The sequence below is a fragment of the Neophocaena asiaeorientalis genome, unplaced genomic scaffold (assembly GCF_003031525.2).
Source record: "Neophocaena asiaeorientalis asiaeorientalis breed wild unplaced genomic scaffold, Neophocaena_asiaeorientalis_V1.1 scaffold87, whole genome shotgun sequence".
NCBI classification, from domain to species: domain Eukaryota; kingdom Metazoa; phylum Chordata; class Mammalia; order Artiodactyla; family Phocoenidae; genus Neophocaena; species Neophocaena asiaeorientalis.
In genome coordinates, this window is record NW_020175432.1 from 2,715,697 (window position 1) to 2,721,993 (window position 6,297).

Here is a 6,297-nt window from a genome sequence, read left to right on the forward strand (position 1 = left end):
GGAGCCCGGAGGGGGATGGGGCTCCGGAAAGATAAATAACTCCCTGTCGCCTCCCGCTCCACTGCGCCGACTGTACCTTCCTTAGCGCACCTCTATCTAGGCTTTGTGCGGGCCTGAGGGAGCTGTGCCGGGTGGCTCGCCGGGGGCGTGCGCCAGGTCTGTCTCCACGTCACCGCCACCCCCACCCCAGTCCCCGGTGGTGTGTTTGCCCCAGGAAGACGGGGGAGGGGAGAGGAGGTTTCAGCCAGAAGTTGCTGGAAATGCTTTGATCCTGCTATTCTTCACTGGGTGGGGTCTAAAGCGCGGGAGTCCGACTTCCTGACTTTACAGACGGGAAATTAAGGCTCTGCGAGGTGGAGTGACCTGCCCTCGGGGCCAGAGCTGTGACCAGGCCTGAGCTCTTATCCATCTGGTAGAACCCGGGCGTCCGTGCCCCTGGGCAGCCGCCTACGTTGTATCTCTGCATCTGCCAGGGCCTCCTATGGGTACCCCGGTGACTCCCGGACTGGGTTGTTAAGGCAGGAATCCAAGCTGGTAATTATTACCTGTTTATTACTATTATCATGAGTGTCAGGTCAGGCTTAATGGGACTCCATAAAGGCTGGCTGGCGATGGGATCTGAGGGAGGTGAGAGGGGCCCTTCCCCACGCTCCCAGGAGATCCTGGGGACATTTGGATCTGACCTACAGCCCCTGCACAGAACCCCTCCATGGCTCTCACCACACTCGGGATGGCGCCCAATCCATAAGCAGTTGGTGGAGGCCCCATACGCTCCTTTGCTCTTTCGGGTGACCCCCTCTAACCTTTCACGCTCAACCTCTCTGAGCTTTGTCTTCCCAACTCATTGCTGCCTCATCGATAGGTGCTATGCCCTCAGCCTGGTGCTCCTTTCCTCTCCCCACCATGCTTACACTTGTCCTCAGAGAGGCCCCTCCCACTCACCTTGTTTCCGTTATATTCTCAGAACCATCCAGAATGATGGGATGGACCATAAGGCCCAGGAGGGCAGGGACCTTGTCTATCTTGAGCCTGCTGGATCCCCAGCTTCCTGCATAGGGCCTAGCAACCAACAGCCAGTGTTAAAGGAGAACACAGGCTGGTGGGGTGGCTGTGGCAGTTTCTGGCCTCAGTTTGTCTGAGTGGCCTATGGACATGAGCACCCGTTCTTCTATTTCCCTTCCTCACCTGGCCTTGCCCCTAACTGGGCTGTGGAGCAAGAAGGCCATGAGGGAGGTTGTCATCACAAGCAAGAAGCCTGGCCTGGCTGGCAGAGGGTTGGGGGTATGGGTTTGTGTCTACATACACACAAATGTCTGTTTGTGCCCACATGTGCCTGTGTGTGTTCATGCATGGGTCAGTGTACCCAAATGTGTTCACACATGGGAGTGGGTGTCTGTGCCCGTGTGGATCCATGTATATGGATCTATGTACCCATGTGTGTGTATAGGTGTATGTGTCTGTGTTTCCAGGAATGTGGGTCTCTGTGCTCTCCAGACCTGTCCTCTTGGGTACCAGCCTGAGCAAAGGGACCCCTAAATGGAGTGGATGCAGCCCCCAGCCTGTAACCAGCCCTGCCCTAGGACCCTTCTCTGGGCCTGTGCAGTGGGGCTAGACTGAAGGAGATGGGATCATGCTTCTCCCCAAGGCAGGAGGGTGAGTGGGCGGCCTAGGGAGGCTCCACCCTGACCTTGGGCCTTGACTTTGATAGGTAGGGATGGTCTGGTAAACTGTGGACAGGGCCAGCTTGAGCTGAGCGGTCACCCAACAGACAGGCTTTGGGAAATGGAGGCACAGGAAGGCCAAGGCATGTTACATCTCTGAGTGTGCTTATGAAAATGGAGCAAATAATTCACCTACTTCATGGAGTATTGTGACTTTTATTGAAAGTATTTGAATAAATAGTAAGGGCTCAATAAATGTTCTCTATAATTGTTTTACTTTATTATCATTTGGCCAAACTTAACTGCAGTTCTTTGGAGTACCCTCAGCCTGGAGTGCCCTTCCTTAGCCTCCTGGCAAACTCCTACTCATCCTTCAAAAACCACCTCCAGTATTCCCTCCTCCAAGAAGTCTTCGTTAACCATGCCTCCAGGGACTCCCCTAAACCCTCCATCTGACTGAGCCCTGTCCACTCTGTGTTTCTGATTCTCTCTTTCCCAGGAGGGTCCTTGAAGCTAGGTGGGGAAGACCTGTCTTGGCCTCTTAAGTGTGGGGAGTTGCCCTTGGCAGCCTCTGCCATCCCTACTCTCCAATATCTACCCCCCTCAGGCTCCTCTGCTGTACACTTGCTGTTCCCTGTGACCCAGTGCCTTTCCCCGTCCTCTCATTCCTCCCTCTGGGACACTCCAGCCCTGCTCCTCCATTTGGACCAGTGCTGACCCCATAGAGCTGGGGGGCAGCTGTGTCCAGCTTTAGTCCTCCCAGACTGGGGGCTTCTCAGGCAGGTCAAGGCGGGGCCTGAAATCCATCAACAGTCCCATGCAGTGAACTAGGGAAAACTCCCATTCATTCATTCATTCCACATACAATGATTGAGCACCTACTGTGAGCCCAGTGATGGGGACTCACGTGGGTGACACAAACACCGGCAACCTCTCAGACACACAGTGTGAAGGAGGAACCTGACAAGCACAGCTTCAAGGAAAATAAATGGTACCTTCTTCATGGAGGATGAAGGGGGTAGTGTTTTACTTTTTTTTTTTTTTGCGGTAAGTGGGCCTCTCACTGTTGTGGCCTCTCCCGTCGCGGACCACAGGCTCTGGACGCACAGACTCAGCGGCCATGGCTCACGGCCTAGCCGCTCCATGGCATGTGGGATCTTCCCGGACCGGGGCACGAACCCGTGTCCCCTGCATCGGCAGGCGGACTCTCAACCGCTGCGCCACCAGGGAGGCCCAAGGGGTAGTGTTTTAGAGTGTGGTACTCTGGGAGGGTCACCCCAGGAGGTGATGTTGAATACAGGAGGAGCTGGAGCAAATCATGAGATAATTCATTTGAGGGCAGTGTCTCAGTGAGAACAGCAAGTGCAAAAGCCCTGGGGTAGAACCTGCTGGCCACACCGATGGAGGGTAGAGAAGCAAGTGAGGCTGGATTCACTGAGCCAAGGGGAGCCAGAGCGAGAGAAGGAAGGCAAGGGGGGCAGTGGAGGTACCTCCCCTGAAACCTAGGTGGTATTTGTCTCAAGGGCAGCAGAAGTGGCGGATAGGATTGAGGGACCAGAGGGTAACAGGGCTAGGTCGGGACTCTTTTATTTTCGCCTTTACTCTCCCTGCAGCTTCTTAAGTCTTGGGACATTATCTCACTTCCCAGAGCAGCGTCCAGAGAGGGTGCGCGACCTGCCCTGGGTCACACAGCCAAGGCCTCAGCCCCATTCCCACCCCAGCCTTCCAAATGGAGGCTGAACATAACGCCCCCTCGCCGGCGTTCAAATCTCCGCAGCCCTGCCCTCTCCCTAGCGCGAAGAGTTTTGCTTTCTTGTTTAAAGCAACCTGCAATTCGATTTAATGTTTAGTCTTTATTTGAAGCTCCAGAGACCTAAAATCTACTTAATAAAACGGAAAGCCCCAAAGAAAAAGAGCTAAGCAGGAAGCCGAAGGGAGTGAAGCGGAGGGGTCCTGGGGCAGAGGTTCTTGCCAAGGATGGTCCCGGGGTGCTCAGAACACCGCGGGGTTGGATGGGGCTTCTGCGGACAGTCCCCCGGCGCTTAGGACCCAAGGGCTGGTGGGGGTGGAACTTGTGGAGACCGTCCCCGGGTGGCAGAACCCCGCGGGTGGGCCGGGGGAAGGGCGCCGGGCTCGGGCTGGGGGCGCTTCTGGCCCCGGCGCATTCCTGAGGATCGGGTTACTGGCGCAGGCGGCGGCCCCTCCCCTCCTATCCCGCCTCCGCCCTCGCCTGGAGCAGGAACCGCCCTCCTCCCTCGTCCAGTGCAGGTGTTCGTCAGGCCGCTGGGAGAGGACTCAGCCCCTGCCCTCTGGCTCTTTCCAGTCTCACGAGACCATTTTACAGACAAGGAAGCTGATGCGCCGGCAGCCACCTTCAGCACCAGATGGACACCGGGTAGAGCCTGCTTTATGACCGGTGGCCCTGTTGACTCTTTCCCGAGGTTGTGGTGTCCCGAGGCTCCCGCAGGCTCAGAAAAGTCACTAGGTCCAATACTTGATTGACTGAATGAGTCCAGAAGGGCTGTGGGACAAGAAAATAACGTCTTATGCTCTCCTGACCTCCACCCTCCAGGACAGGCAGGACTCCTGCACTCATCCAGTGCACATTTTATGTACACTTGCTGTATACCCAGACCCAGGTTAGGTCTTTTCACAGGCCGACGTTGGGGAACCAGAAGATTTGGGGGTCAGAGGGTGGTGAGCTCGATTTCACAAGACCAGCTTCAGAAGTTGATTTGGTTTTGTTTTTTGCTTTTGGTCAAGTGCAAGCACCATCATTCATCCATTCTACCACCCTCTACTGAACACCTGCTGTATGCCCAGGCCTGTGTGCTGGGGGAGGGTTTGGGGCCATCCCTCATCACCTCTGAGCTGACCAGACTCTCACCCGGGATGGGAAACCACCACCATAAGATAGAAGCCCGCTTTAGGTCAATGTCACAATTTTTTCCTTTAAGTCGACCCCTTTTCTGTTTCTACTTCAGTAAATAAATTTCAAGAGGGAAGCTTCAAGTCACCACCAGGAATGGAAAACCAGTTTCTCTTGCCATAAATAGAAAGAAACCGAAAAACGATGAAATGAGAGCAAAACTCAGGCATTCACTCCTCAGGGACACTCTGGGCCAGTCCTGGACCCCGAATGTTCCAGTATCCAGAAAGCATTAAAAGCAGGGAAGCCCCAAACCAACAAGAGTGGGGCATGTGCATCCACAGGGCAGGAGGAGCCACAGGGACCCACCCAGCATTCCTGTCCCCAAGGGAAGGACCCCAGCACGCAGTAGGAGCTCAATAATGTGCCCAGCCTTGGTGATGAGCACCTATGACGTGGGGTTTGCCTGCATCGGCCGGAATCCTCCCAAGGTCCTGAGAGGTACCCACCTGTCTGGGGGGACAGGTGGAGGCTGCAGTGGCAGGCAGAGGCCTCTCTGAGGAGGCTTCAGGTTGGTTTAGTGGAAGCTCCCATTTCTGCCTCAAGACCCTGGGGCTGTCCCCACCCACAGTCCTGTGGGCCCCTGAGGTCGCTCCCAAGCTGCCTGGGATTGGGGAGGGTGTGTGTGTGAATCAATGAATACATTAATAAATAATTAAATGAATAAGTGGATGAGTGAGTGAAGTAATGAGCAGATGCTTCCATGCTGCCAAGATGGGAAACTCACTCTCGACGTTGTTCCTTTAAAACCCCACAGCAGCACCGCGAAGAGTGACACCTGTCCCCATTTTTCACGGGAACAAACTGAGGCTCTGAGCAAAGCATGGGTCCAATCTTTGGAGGGAAGACTGGAATCCAGGTGAATCTCTACAGGCAGACAAGGCTCAGGGAGTTGGGCTGATGCAGAGAGAAGATGGGGCTGGACCTCGGGCCTGCGGGAGGCGGGGCGGGGGAGGACCTGTGGGCCGGCAGCCGGTCGGCAGCCCTACAGGATCAGGCTCCCGTAGCGGAGTAGAGCGAATGGGGGTGAAGCAAGCGGCCGAGGGAGCAGGGAGGAGGCGGCGGGGGCCCCCAGGGTGGGGAGGAGCAGGCAGAGTCCGGGTCGCTTGGGAAGGGGCCCCCCAGGAAGGAGCAGATTGCGGGGGGTGGGGGAGAAGTGGTGAGGATGTGGGGGAGGGCACCCCATTCTCACTTCCCCTGGGGCAGGGCGGGGCCTGCAGGGTTCCCTCCCCCGTCGAGGGAATCGAGCCCCCGCCCCCTCAGGAGTCGGGCAGGGGCGCCGCACGAGCTGGGGCTCGGCCAGGGTTACACGGCCCACCGCTGGGTGACTTACAAGTTCTCTAGGCTTCGACGGTTCTCATGTTAAAAATGGGGATAAGAAACTCGACCTTGAAACAGCGAATCGCTGGGTGACAGGTCCCCGCCCCGGGCCTGAGGAGCCCCCCACCCACCCGGGGCGGAGAGACACAGCCGGACAAGGACACGCCCAGCCCTGGAGGGGTCAGGGCCGGGCCGGAGGGAGGGATGTCGCAGTAAACAAGGACTTGGGTTGGGGAGGAGGCACATTCCAGGCGCAGGCAAAGACCTGGATGCCGATCGGGGCCTCTCGCCTCTCCTGAAGGCTGGGCTGCCTAGGACTTGTCCCACGTCGGTCCCGGCAGCCTGGCCCCTCCTCTGCCGGGGTTGGGGGAGAGAAAGGTTACTGGG

At 56.9% G+C, this 6,297-nt stretch overlaps 1 long non-coding RNA gene across 2 annotated transcripts; it reads right to left on the reverse strand.

Annotated features, from left to right (window-relative positions):
• Positions 1-2,979: 2,979 nt before the first annotated feature.
• LOC112414796 (uncharacterized) lies at positions 2,980-6,106 on the reverse strand. 2 transcript variants are annotated; one of them, XR_003006224.1, is made up of 3 exons: positions 5,924-6,106; positions 5,318-5,457; positions 2,980-4,182 (listed from the first exon to the last, which is right to left on the reverse strand). It is a non-coding gene; the product is annotated as an uncharacterized LOC112414796 (long non-coding RNA). The 2 variants fall into 2 exon arrangements; XR_003006223.1 differs by having other exon boundaries at positions 5,318-5,522.
• Positions 6,107-6,297: the final 191 nt, after the last annotated feature.